This window comes from Lutra lutra, chromosome 11 (assembly GCF_902655055.1).
Source record: "Lutra lutra chromosome 11, mLutLut1.2, whole genome shotgun sequence".
Lineage (NCBI taxonomy): Eukaryota > Metazoa > Chordata > Mammalia > Carnivora > Mustelidae > Lutra > Lutra lutra.
Genome location: NC_062288.1, coordinates 57,168,767 through 57,182,753, shown reverse-complemented (window position 1 = coordinate 57,182,753; position 13,987 = coordinate 57,168,767). Strand labels below are relative to the sequence as shown.

General features: G+C 38.0%; 1 protein-coding gene across 5 annotated transcripts in view; it reads right to left on the bottom strand.

Annotated features, from left to right (window-relative positions):
- PALS2 (protein associated with LIN7 2, MAGUK p55 family member) overlaps window positions 1-13,987 on the bottom strand; it is a 119,181-nt gene that overhangs the window by 14,931 nt on the left and 90,263 nt on the right. The window lies entirely within an intron of this gene.

The following is a 13,987-nucleotide window of genomic DNA, read 5'->3' as shown; positions in this document are numbered from 1 at the left end:
TCATTTTAACTATTTCTAAGTACATAGTTCAGTGGCATTAAGTACATTCATACTGCTGTGTAACATCACTACTATTTCCAAACCTTTTCATCATCTCAAACTGAAATCTGTGTCCATTAAACACTGACTTCCATTAAACACTCTCTCCTAGGCCCTGGTAACCACTACTCCACTTTCTGTCTCTATGAATTTTACTATTCCAGGTACCTCATATTAATGGAATTGTACAATATCTGTCCTTTCATGTCTAGCTTATTTCATTCAGCATGTTTTCAAGGTTCATCCATATTACAGTATGGATAAGAATTTCATTCTTTTTTAAGGTTGAATAATATTCCATTGCCTGTACATATAAGTTAGTTTACCCATTTATGCACTGATGGACATTTGAATGATTTTTTTTTGGCTATTGTAAATAATGCTATGAATATTCATGTACAAATATCTCAGTCTCTGCTTTTAATTCTTTTGGGTATATACCTATAAGTTGAATTACTAGATCATATGCAATGCTCTGTTTATTTTTTTGAGGAACTGTTATACTGTTTTCTACAGAAGTATACCATTTTACATTCCCATCAGTAATATACAAGTGTTCTAATATCGCCACCTCTTTGCCAGTACTTGTTATTATCTATTTTTTTTTAATGCGTAATACCACCTCCTAATGGGTATGAAGTGGTATATCACTGGAGTTTTGATCTGCAAGTCCCTAATGATTAGTGATGTTCAGCATCCTTTCATGTGCTTATCGGCCATTATAGATAGTGTTTGGAGAAATGTCTATTCAAGTTCTTTGCTCATTTCTGAATCGGGTTGCCTGTTTTATTGTTGTTGTAGGATTAATATTTATATAAAAATATATAATGACAATAACTTGTGAGGAAAAAGCTCATATTACAATGTTCGTTCATTTATTCATCAAATATGTCTTGGGTATATCCTAAGTGCCAGACCCTATTCTAGATTCTGAGTCTACAGAAGTACAAAAGGCAGAGCAGCTCTCTGTTCTCGTGGGACATATTCTTGAATGTAGAGATGGGTGAATAGTCAAAAAATAAGAATTTAAGTGTTAAAACATAACTGTTTATGTTATGTTTACTGGGGAGGCTACTTTAGTAATGTCCTATGAGAAAGTGATATCTGAATAAAAAGAAAAATTTAAGAATCTGAAGATCTGGGAGGCAGAGTGTTTCATGCTGAGGGACCAACAAGAACAAAGGGTGTGAATGATAAGTTTGAGGAATCTGAAGAAAAGAAAGACCAGTGTGTTCAGTAGGAGAAAAAGTATGGAAATTTTCATATGAATAATATGGTCATAATTCCATAATTAGAAGTTATTTTAATTATGTTCATTGTATTAGTAAATAGAACACTGAATAAGGTGTGTTTTCTTTTTTCCTTTTTGCAATCTCACAGTATCCCTCAAGTCCCAAGTAGAAGCTGAAATGCCAAGGATTTATAGCTTTCTCTTTGAGAGTTTACTAAAAAGTGGCCAACTTGGTCCTAGGATCATCTGTCCACCTATCTCTATCTTATTATATATACTCAGAAAGGAGTTGCTGAGGTTATGAACTGTAGGTTCAGGGCAGAATACTTTATTTTCTTCTCCTTTACCCCATGGTAAAATGATTCTCCCTGATGAATTCTGAAAACCCATTATGACATACTGTAGCAGTGGGGCAGCAGTTGTACTCTCACTGTTTGACAAAGCAAGAATGAGTTTCCTGTGGGATATGTGTGTGTGAGAGTGTGTGTCTGTGTTTGTGTATTCAAAAGATAGAGTGGCTGAACTGTACTGAAGGTATCTTGCACAGAAAGACAGAATGAAGGGTAGAGAATGAAGCAAAAGAGAACATTAAGTATGGGATTGGGGCTTGGCATTAGTCTCAAGGGGACAGCTGGAGATCATACTATCCTGGGCAGGGAATGGCAAAGTATGGAGGTCTCCAAAGTACCTACCAAGAGGCCTTAATGAAGAGACAGTATTTGGACATTTGTGACAAAAAGAACTCTAGTCTCAACAAGGCAAAATTTTACATGACAGCCTTTGATCCCCACTTCTTCCTGTCCTGACCCTGAAAACCAGAAGTAGCAGAGCAGGATGTGAAGGCAGAGTAATAAAACAAACTATACTGTTCACCTCAGAATATAGGTCTCAAGCCAAGGATCAGAAATGAGCTGTGAGGAAGGGAGAAACAGTGAATTGGATGTAACACTGAAGTTATGAACTGGAGTAGCCTTTTTTTAAAAACACCCCAAAATAGGGTTTTATTTAAGCAAAATGGCACAGTTCTTATACCTGAAAGTGACTACAAAGTTACGGAATCTTCTAAGGGAAGGAGGAAAGTAGAGAAAGAAAATGTGAGAGAGCATGGATGAAGTCAGTGGTTAGATGAAAATGAAGCTCTTTCCTGTTTGTACTCCCAAAGAGCTCAGCCGTCCAACAAACCACTTAGTTATATACTTGCCAGAAACAAATTAGTCAAAATAGCTAACTGCAAGGATACTAAGAAATGAATGTGTATTCAAACAATTGTAAGAAAGGATTTTAGTGGCCTGGTAACTGTTACCCCAAATTCAGGAAAAGATTTTAAATTAATGATGGATGAATTTGGATTAATTTGATGGATGCTAAAACAATTGAGTAAAAGTTTGCTGAGGAGAATAAGTACACAGTTTCAAAGTATCTTTGAACAAATGACTTATTAATGACAAATGGAAGAAGTTACCCTTTACAGTGAAGAAATCTATCAGACATGACCTAAATCAATAATCAAAGTTAAATTCATCAGTAATGGGATAATTTGACAAGACGGACCTACTATGTAATGTTCAGAGAACGGTAAAGCATGATTTATCTTTTCTAATAATGCATGACCTGAACCTAATCATGGGGAAACAACCAGGTAAACCCATGATGAGGGACATTTACATTAAATGGATAAAATACTCCAATTAAAAGGCAGAGACTGGCAAAATGGATTTAAACAAAAAACCATGACCCAACAATATGGCTGTCCCCAAAAGACACACTTTAGATTCAAAGAAATCAGTAGGCTGAAAGTAAAAGGTCTAAAAAATACCCCATACAAACAGACCTGGAGTGTCCATACATATATCACATAAAATAAACTTAAAGACAAAAACTTTACTAGAGACAAAGGACATTTTATAATGATAAAAGTGTCAATCCATCAAAAAGATTAAAAAAATACAAACATATATGGATTTAATAACAGAGTTCTCAAAACACATGCTGCAAAAACTGACATAATTGAAGGGAGAAATAACTAAATCAACAAAAACTTCAATACCACACTTTGAAATAATGGATAGAACAAATAGACAGGAGATCAACAAGGAAATAAAAGGCTTGAACAATACTATAAACCAACTAGACCTAACAGACATTTGTAGAAGACTCTACCCAATGATACCATAATACACATCCTTCCCAAGTATACCTGGAACATTCTCCCAAATGGACCATACCTGAGGTTATAAAGCAAGTCTCAATGAGTTTTATTTATTTATTAATTTTTAAAAGATTTTATTTATTTGACAGAGAGCAAAAGTAGGCAGGGGAGAGGGAAAAGCAGGTTCTCTGCTGAGCAGGGAGCCCGATGCGGGACTCAATCCCAGGACTCTGGGATCATGACCTGAGCTGAAGGCAGCCGTTTAACTGACTGAGCCACCTAGGTGCCCCATCAATGAGTTTTAAAAAAGTAAAATCATACAGTGTTCTCTGACCACAATGGAATGAACTGGAATTCAGTAACAGAAGAAATTTGGGAAATGCAAAAAAATGTGGAAATCAAACAATATGCTCCTGAACAACCAACGGGTCAAAAAGGAAATCACAAATGTAATTAGAAAAGTTTTCGAGATGAATGAAAACAAAGACACAACACCGAAAGTTATAAAATATAGCTAAAACAGTTGCTTCTAGGGAACTTTATAGCTGCAAATGCCTATTAAGAATGAAGATCTCGGGGGCGCCTGGGTGGCTCAGTGGGTTAAGAATGAAGATCTCGGGCGCCTGGGCGGCTCAGTTGGTTAAGCGACTGCCTTTGGCTCAGGTCATGATCCCGGAGTCCAGCAATTGGGTCCCGCATTGGGCTCCCTGCTCAGTGGGGAGTCTGCTTCTCTCTCTGACCTTCTTCCCTCTCATGCTCTCTTTCATTCTCTCTCTCAAATAAATAAATAAAATCTTAAGAAAAAAAAAAAGGAACGAAAATCTCAATCCAATAACCTAACATTCCACCTAAAGAAAATGCAAAAATAGCACACTAAACCCAGAAAAAGAAAGAAAAAACAAGGACTATAAAAGAAATTAAACAGAGAACAGAAAACCAATATAGAAAATCAACAAAAGCAAATGCTGGTTTTTTGAAAAAACACCAAAATTGACAAATCTTTAGGGAAACTGACCAAGGAGAGAGGACTTGAATTACTAAAATCAGAAATAAGAGAGGGGATATTACCATGGGTGCTGCAAAAATTCTGAAACCCATTAAAAAGAAACAGAAAGCCTCAGCAGACTTATAATAAATAATAAGACTGAATCAGTAATCAAAACCTCCTACAAAAAAACACCAGGACTGAATGGCTTCAAGCTTGAGACACTTAAAGAAGAATTAACACCAATCCTTCACAAACTCTTCTAAAAGAAATAGAAGTGAAAGGAACACTTCCCAATTCAATGTATGAGTCCGGTATTACCACGATTATCAACATGGTTAACATCATAAGAAATGCAATTTATGGACCAGTATCTCTTATGAATATAGCTGCATAAATACTCAACAAAATACTAGCAAACTGATTCTATAAGCAAAAATAAGGATCATACACCATGGCTAAATGGGATTTACCACAGGAACACAATTAATGTAAAAGAATAAAAAACAAAAATCATGCCATTTCAATAAACAAAGGAAAAACATCTGGAAAAATATAGTACCTTCTCATGATAAGTCAGTGAACTAGGAATAGAAGAGAATTTCTCTAACCTGATGAAAGTTATCTACAAAAAAACCACAGCTAACATCAAACTTAGTGATGAAAGACTTAATAGTATCCCTTTAAGATCATGAACTAGACAAGGATGTCCACTTTTGCCACTTTCACACTGCACTGGAGGTTCTAATCAGGGCAATTAGACAAGAAATAAATGGCACCCAGTTTAAAGGAATAAGGAAAACTGCCTCTACTTACAGATAACATGATCTTGCGTACAGAAAATCCTGAGAAATTTACCAAAAAATTACACGAGTTCAGCAAGGTTACAAGATTACAAGGATACAAGATTAATGCACAAAAATCTGGTGTATTTGGGGGCACCTGGGTGGCTCAGTTGGTTAAGCATCTGCTTTTGGCTCTGGTCCTGGGATTGAGTCCTGCTTTAGGTTCCCTGCTCAGTGGGGAGCCTGCTTCTTCCTCTCCTCTCTCTTGCTCTCTCATGCTCTCTCTTGCTGTCTCTCTCTCTCTCTCTCAAATAATAAAATGAAAAATCTTTTAAAAAATAAATCAGGACTATTTCTATACATTTATAATGAACAATCTGAAAAGAAAATTAGGAAAATTAGAATACTTAAGAATAAATTTGATTAAAAAAACATACAACTTGTGCACTGAAAACTACAAATACTACTGAAAGAAATTAAGGAAGAATAAAGTGTTAGAGAGTTATGGATGAGAGGACTACTTTATCCCCAGAACACTGAAGAGATTTAGGACTTTGAAGCAAGGAACTAAAAACTGAAGTTGGTGGAGTAATTATGCATATGGAGCAGGTTAATCTATACCTTCTCCCTCTTAATCTTGTTAGAGAACAGTCTCAGTAGGGGAGGATACCTGAAAACTCTTCTCTAGAAAATTAAATAACTCCTCTCCAAAATTTTTTTAAGGGTTTTTTTTTTTTTTTGAAACAGACAGAGAGACAGAGACAGACAGAGCACAAGCAGAAGGAGAAGGAGAGCCTGATGTGGGACTGGATCCCCGAGACCCTGGGATCGTGACCTGAGCTGAAGGCAGATGCTTAACCAACTGAGCCACCCAAGCATCCCTGCCCCAGAAATATTTTATGCCAACTTTTTGGCTCCTCCAACAAAACAGCTGTCTCCTTGCCCATTTCACAAAATAAAGCTCAGCCAGTTGCCAAGACCTGCTCAAGTACATGGAGCTTCCAACCAGTTTTAACACTTACTTAAGCAGGGGTGTACAGTCTAGGATCAGTGCATAAAAGAAAAAATCCTCTAGCATAAAAGGGAAAACACACACAATCATACCATAAACAGACAAAGTAATCCAGAGGAAAGCAAAGGTAATTCAGCTATAGATGAAAAACCTTAAAAAAGAATACACTATTTACTATTCTTAGAGATACCTAAGATATAGCCCTCAACAAACAGAAAATCCTAAAATGAAAAATAAGATTACTCATGATAAAACATTGATGGAAGAGAAAATAAAGAAGTCAAGGTAATCTTTTAAAGAGTAAAATAAAAAGATAAAGGGAGAGACAACATGACTGATAGAGAGAGAAAGACATTGAGGAGATGATTCCAGGATGCTCAACATTCAGCCAAAAGAGATTCTAGAAAAAGTAAACAGACAGAACATAGAGAAATCATTCAAGAAATAATAATTTTCCGGAATTGAGGGACATGAATCTTTAGTCTGAAGAGTCCACTGATCATCAGCACAAGGAATTTAAAAAGATGAACAGGAAGGCACATCATTATTACATTTCAAAATACTGAAAAACAACAAATGAAACAAACAAAAGATCCTGAATGTCTGTGAAAGAAAGATAAGGTCACGTGTTAAAGAACAAAGATTACAAAGGCACTGGCCTCAACAGAACTGGATTTAAGAGTAACATCTTTTAAGTTTTACTATCTTGAATTTCTATTCTTGGTTAAACAATCAAATATATGGCAAAATACATATCTTCAAATACAAAGATAAATAAATTATATTTCATATACTATTTCTTATGAAGTTACAAGAGGATACATTCCAGCATAACAAGTTACTGTCAACCCAGGAGAACAACAAAGGGAAACAGGCCCATGTTAACAGTGGGGCAGCCAGAATGGAAAGCAGCTGGTCCTCACTGAAGCAGGAAGATCTATGGTTCTGAGACCGAGATCTCCAAGAAAATAAATATGACTTCCTGGACAACTTTGGTTTAAAATAAAGTTAAAGACAGGAAGAAAAGGAACTCCATCAATTGCTGGATAGAGGAGAGAAAGAAGCTGTTCAAGGAAGTAAAATTCAATGAACTAAAACTAAACTTATTTTTATATTGGGAAGAGAGTCAGGAAGTCAACAGACGAGTTTACACTGGGTAAAGCAAGAAACTGCAGAAGGATGACATTATTAAGAAATATGGAAGACGGGGAGGAGTCAAGATGGCGGAGAAGTAGCAGGCTGAGACTACTTCAGGTAGTGGGAGATCAGCTAGATAGCTCATCTAAAGATTGCAAACACCTACAAATCCAACGGGAGATCGAAGAGAAGAAGAACAGCAATTCTAGAAACAGAAAATCAACCACTTTCTGAAAGGTAGGACTGGCAGAGAAGTGAATCCAAAGCGACGGGAAGATAGACTGCAGGGGGAGGGGCCGGCTCCCGGTGAGCGGCGGAGCAACGGAGCACAAAATCAGGACTTTTAAAAGTCTGTTCGCTGAGGGACATCGCTCCAGAGGCTTAACCGGGGTGAAGCCCACGCAGGGTCAGCGTGGCCTCAGGTCCCGCAGGGTCACAGAAGGATTGGGGGTGTCTGAGTGTCGCAGAGCCTACAGGTATTAGAGCGGGGAAGCCGGCTACAGAGACAGAGCCGAGGAGTAAGCTCTAAGGTCGGGGTTACTTTGAACCGGTCACAGGCTCGGTCAGCTCGGAGCGCGGCCGGAGGCCAGGGTGACGGGAGTAATTGGGTGCTGTTCTCTGAGGGCGCACTGAGGAGTGGGGCCCCTGGCTCTCGGCTCCTTCGGGCCGGAGACCCGGAGGCCGCCATCTTCATTCCCGTCTTCCAGAACTCTACGGAAAGCGCTCAGGGAACAAAAGCTCCCGAAAGCAAACCCGAGCGGATTACTCAGACCGGCCCGGGTAAGGACGGTGCAACTCCGCCTGGGGCAAAGACACTTGAGAATCACTACAACAGGCCCCTCCCCCAGAAGAGCAACAAGAAACCCAGCCAGGACCAAGTTCACCTACCAAGGAGTACAGTTTCAATACCAAGGAGAGCATCGGAATTCCAGAGAAGGAGAAAGCAAAGTACGGAACTCATGGCTTTCTCCCCATGATTCTTTAGCCTTGCAGTTAATTTTTTTTTCTTTTTTCGATTTTTTTTTTCTTCTTCTGCTAAATTTTTTTTAACTTTTACCCTTTCTTTTTTAATGTTTTCTAACTAGTTTAATATATATATATATTTTTTCCTTTTTATATTTTTTCTTTATTGGTTTTCTTTTTTTAATTGTTTCTTTTTTTTCTTTTTTTTTTTTTTCTTTCTGAACCTCTTTTTATCCCCTTTCTCCCCCCTCACGATTTGGGATCTCTTTTGATTTGGCTAAAGCATATTTTCCTGGGGTTGTTGCCACCCTTTTAGTATTTTACTTGCTCCTTCATATACTCTTATCTGGACAAAATGACATGGCGGAAAAATTCACCACAAAAAAAGAACAAGAGGCAGTACCAAAGGCTAGGGACCTAATCAATACAGACATTGGTAATATGTCAGCTCTAGAGTTCAGAATGACGATTCTCAAGGTTCTAGCCGGGCTCGAAAAAGGCATGGAAGATATTAGAGAAACCTCTCTGGAGATATAAAAGCCCTTTCTGGAGAAATAAAAGAACTAAAATCGAACCAAGTTGAAATCAAAAAAGCTATTAATGAGGTGCAATCAAAAATGGAGGCTCTCACTGCTAGGATAAATGAGGCAGAAGAAAGAATTAGCAATATAGAAGACCAAATGACAGAGAATAAAGAAGCTGAGCAAAAGAGGGACAAACAGCTACTGGACCACGAGGGGAGAATTCGAGAGATAAGTGACACCATAAGACGAAACAACATTAGAATAATTGGTATTCCAGAAGAAGAGGAAACAGAGAGGGGAGCAGAAGGTATATTGGAGAGAATTATTGGAGAGAATTTCCCCAATATGGCAAAGGGAACAAGCATCAAAATCCAGGAGGTTCAGAGAAGCCCCCTCAAGATCAATAAGAATAGGTCCACACCCCGTCACCTAATAGTAAAATTTACAAGTCTTAGTGACAAAGAGAAGATCCTGAAAGCAGCCCGGGAAAAGAAGTCTGTAACATACAATGGTAAAAATATTCGATTGGCAGCAGACTTATCCACAGAGACCTGGCAGGCCAGAAAGAGCTGGCATGATATATTCAGAGTACTAAATGAGAAAAACATGCAGCCAAGAATACTATATCCAGCTAGGCTATCATTGAAAATAGAAGGAGAGATTAAAAGCTTCCAGGACAAACAAAAACTGAAAGAATTTGCAAATACCAAACCAGCTCTACAGGATATATTGAAAGGGGTCCTCTAAGCAAAGAGAGACCCTAAAACTAGTAGATCAGAAAGAAGCAGTGACAATATACAATAACAGTCACCTTACAGACAATACAATGGCACTAAATTCATATCTCTCAATACTTACCCTGAATGTTAATGGGCTAAATGCCCCAATCAAAAGACACAGGGCATCAGAATGGATAAAAAAAACAAAACCCATCTATATGTTGCCTACAAGAAACTCATCTTAAACCCAAAGACACCTCCAGATTTAAAGTGAGGGGGTGGAAAAGAATTTACCATGCTAATGGACATCAGAAGAAAGCAGGAGTGGCAATCCTTATAGCAGATCAATTAGATTTTAAGCCAAAGACTATAATAAGAGATGAGGAAGGACACTATATCATACTCAAAGGAACTGTCCAACAAGAAGATCTAACAATTTTAAATATCTATGCCCCTAACGTGGGAGCAGCCAACTATATAAACCAATTAATAACAAAATCAAAGAAACACATCGACAATAATACAATAATAGGAGGGGACTTTAACACTCCCCTCACTGAAATGGACAGATCATCCAAGCAAAAGATCAACAAGGAAATCAAGGCCTTAAATGACACACTGGACCAGATGGACATCACAGATATATTCAGAACATTTCATCCCAAAGCAACAGAATACACATTCTTCTCTAGTGCACATGGAACATTCTCCAGAATAGATCACATTCTCGGTCCTAAATCAGGTCTCAACCGGTATCAAAAGATTGGGATCATTCCCTGCATATTTTCAGACCACAATGCTCTGAAGCTAGAACTCAATCACAAGAGGAAATTTGGAAAGAACCCAAATACATGGAGGCTAAACAGCATCCTTCTAAAGAATGAATGGGTCAACCAGGAAATTAAAGAAGAATTGAAAAAATTCATGGAAACAAAAGATAATGAAAACACAACGGTTCAAAATCTGTGGGACACAACAAAGGCAGTCCTGAGAGGAAAATATATAGCAGTACAAGCCTTTCTCAAGAAACAAGAAAGGTCTCAGGTACACAACCTAACCCTACACCTAAAAGAGCTGGAGAAAGAACAAGAAAGAAAGCCTAAACCCAGCAGGAGAAGAGAAATCATAAAGATCAGAGCAGAAATCAATGAAATAGAAACCAAAAAAACAATAGAACAAATCAGCGAAACTAGGAGCTGGTTCTTTGAAAGAACTAATAAGATCGATAAACCCCTGGCTAGACTTATCAAAAAGAAAAGAGAAAGGACCCAAATAAATAAAATCATGAATGAAAGAGGAGAGATCACAATGAACACCAAAGAAATACAGACAATTATAAGAACATACTATGAGCAACTCTACGCCAACAAATTTGACAATCTGGAAGAAATGGATGCATTCCTAGAGACATATAAACTACCACAACTGAACCAGGAAGAAATAGAAAGCCTCAACAGACCCATAACCAGTAAGGAGATTGAAACAGTCATCAAAAATCTCCAAACAAAAGCCCGGGGCCAGATGGCTTCCCGGGGGAATTCTACCAAACATTTAAAGAAGAACTAATTCCTATTCTCCTGAAACTGTTCCAAAAAATAGAAATGGAAGGAAAACTTCCAAACTCATTTTATGAGGCCAGCATCACCTTGATCCCAAAACCAGACAAGGACCCCATCAAAAAAGAGAACTATAGACCAATATCCTTGATGAACACAGATGCAAAAATTCTCGCCAAAATACTAGCCAATAGGATTCAACAGTACATTAAAAGGATTATTCACCACGATCAAGTGGGATTTATTCCAGGGCTGCAAGGTTGGTTCAACATCCGCAAATCAATCAATGTGATACAACACATTAATAAAAGAAAGAACAAGAACCATATTATACTCTCCATAGATGCTGAAAAAGCATTTGACAAAGTACAGCATCCCTTTCTGATCAAAACTCTGTTCAAAGTGTAGGGAGAGAGGGCACATACCTCAATATTATCAAAGCCATCTATGAAAAACCCACCGCAAATATCATTCTCAATGGAGAAAAACTGAAAGCTTTTCCGCTAAGGTCAGGAACACGACAGGGATGTCCGTTATCACCACTGCTATTCAACATAGTACTAGAAGACCTAGCCTCAGCAATCAGACAACAAAAGGAAACTAAAGGCATCCGAATCGGCAAAGAAGAAGTCAAACTATCACTCTTTGTAGATGATACGATACTATATGTGGAAAACCCAAAAGACTCCACTCCAAAACTGCTAGAACTTGTACAGGAATTCAGTAAAGTGTCAGGATATAAAATCAATGCACAGAAATCAGTTGCATTTCTCTAACACCAACAACAAGACAGAAGAAAGAGAAATTAAGGAGTCCATCCCTTTTACAATTGCACCCAAAACTATAAGATACCTAGGAATAAACCTAAGCAAAGAGACTAAGAATCTATACACAGAAAACTATAAAGTACTCATGAAAGAAATTGAGGAAGACACAAAGAAATGGAAAAATGTTCCATGCTCCTGGATTGGAAGAATAAATATTGTGAAAATGTCTATGCTACCTAAAGCAATCTACACATTTAATGCAATTCCTATCAAAGTACCATCCATTTTTTTCAAAGAAATGGAACAAATAATCCTAAAATTTATATGGAATCAGAAAAGACCTCGAATAGCCAAAGGAATATTGAAAAAGAAAGCCAAAGTTGGTGGCATCACAATTCCGGACTTGAAGCTCTATTACAAAGCTGTCATCATCAAGACAGCATGGTACTGGCACAAAAACAGACACATAGATCAATGGAACAGAATAGAGAGCCCAGAAATAGACCCTCAACTCTATGGTCAACTCATCTTCGACAAAGCAGGAAAGAATGTCCAATGGAAAAAAGACAGCCTCTTCAATAAATGGTGTTGGGAAAATTGGACAGCCACATGCAGAAAAATGAAATTGGATCATTTCCTTACACCACACACGAAAATAGACTCAAAATGGATGAAGGACCTCAATGTGAGAAAGTAATCCCTCAAAATCCTTGAGGAGAACACAGGCAACAACCTCTTCGACCTCAGCCGCAGCAACATCTTCCTAGGAACATCACCAAAGGCAAGGGAAGCAAGGGCAAAAATGAACTTTTGGGATTTTATCAAGATCAAAAGCTTTTGCACAGCAAAGGAAACAGTGAACAAAACCAAAAGACAACTGACAGAATGGGAGAAGATATTTGCAAATGACATATCAGATAAAGGGCTAGTGTCCAAAATCTATAAAGAACTTAGCAAACTCAACACCCAAAGAACAAAGAATCCAATCAAGAAATGGGCAGAGGACATGAACAGACATTTCTGCAAAGAAGACATCCAGATGGCCAACAGACACATGAAAAAGTGCTCCACATCATTTGGCATCAGGGAAATACAAATCAAAACCACAATGAGATATCACCTCACACCAGTCAGAATGGCTAAAATGAACAAGTCAGGAAATGACAGATGCTGGCGAGGATGCGGAGAAAGAGGAACCCTCCTACACTGTTGGTGGGAATGCAAGCTGGTGCAACCACTCTGGAAAACAGCATGGAGGTTCCTCAAAATGTTGAAAATAGAACTACCCTATGACCCAGCAATTGCACTGCTGGGTATTTACCCTAAAGATACAAACGTAGTGATCCGAAGGGGCACGTGCACCTGAATGTTTATAGCAGCAATGTCTACAATAGCCAAACTATGGAAAGAACCTAGATGTCCATCAACAGATGAATGGATAAAGAAGCTGTGGTATATATACACAATGGAATACTATGCAGCCATCAAAAGAAATGAAATCTTGCCATTTGTGACGACGTGGATGGAACTAGAGGGTATCATGCTTAGCGAAATAAGTCAATCGGAGAAAGACAACTATCATATGATCTCCCTGATATGAGGGAGAGGAGATGCAACATGGGGGGTTAAGGGGGTAGGAGAAGAGTAAATGAAACAAGATGGAATTGGGAGGGAGACAAAGTGACTCTTAATCTCACAAAACAAACTGAGGGTTGATGCGGGGAGGGAGGTTGGAAGGGGGGGTGGGATTATGGACATTGGGGAGGGTATGTGCTATGGTGAGTGCTGTGAAGTGTGTAAACCTGGCGATTCACAGACCTGTACCCCTGGGGATAAAAATATATGTTTATAAAAAGTAAAATTAAAAAAAAAAGAAATATGGAAGACTTCCAAAATAAACAGGAACAAATAAGAAAAAGCAAATGTTTCTGGTAAGCAGGTGGGGTACAGCAATATAGGCAGTTAATTTTTCTATTACATATCTTCAAGAACTCCTTGATTAAAGTACATGTATTAACTAGATAAAGATGAGAAACAAAATACTTTGAAATACTTGAAATACTTTGGTCACAACGAAGTTTTTATTTTCTTAGCTATTTAGCCAGTATTTGTCTGAATTT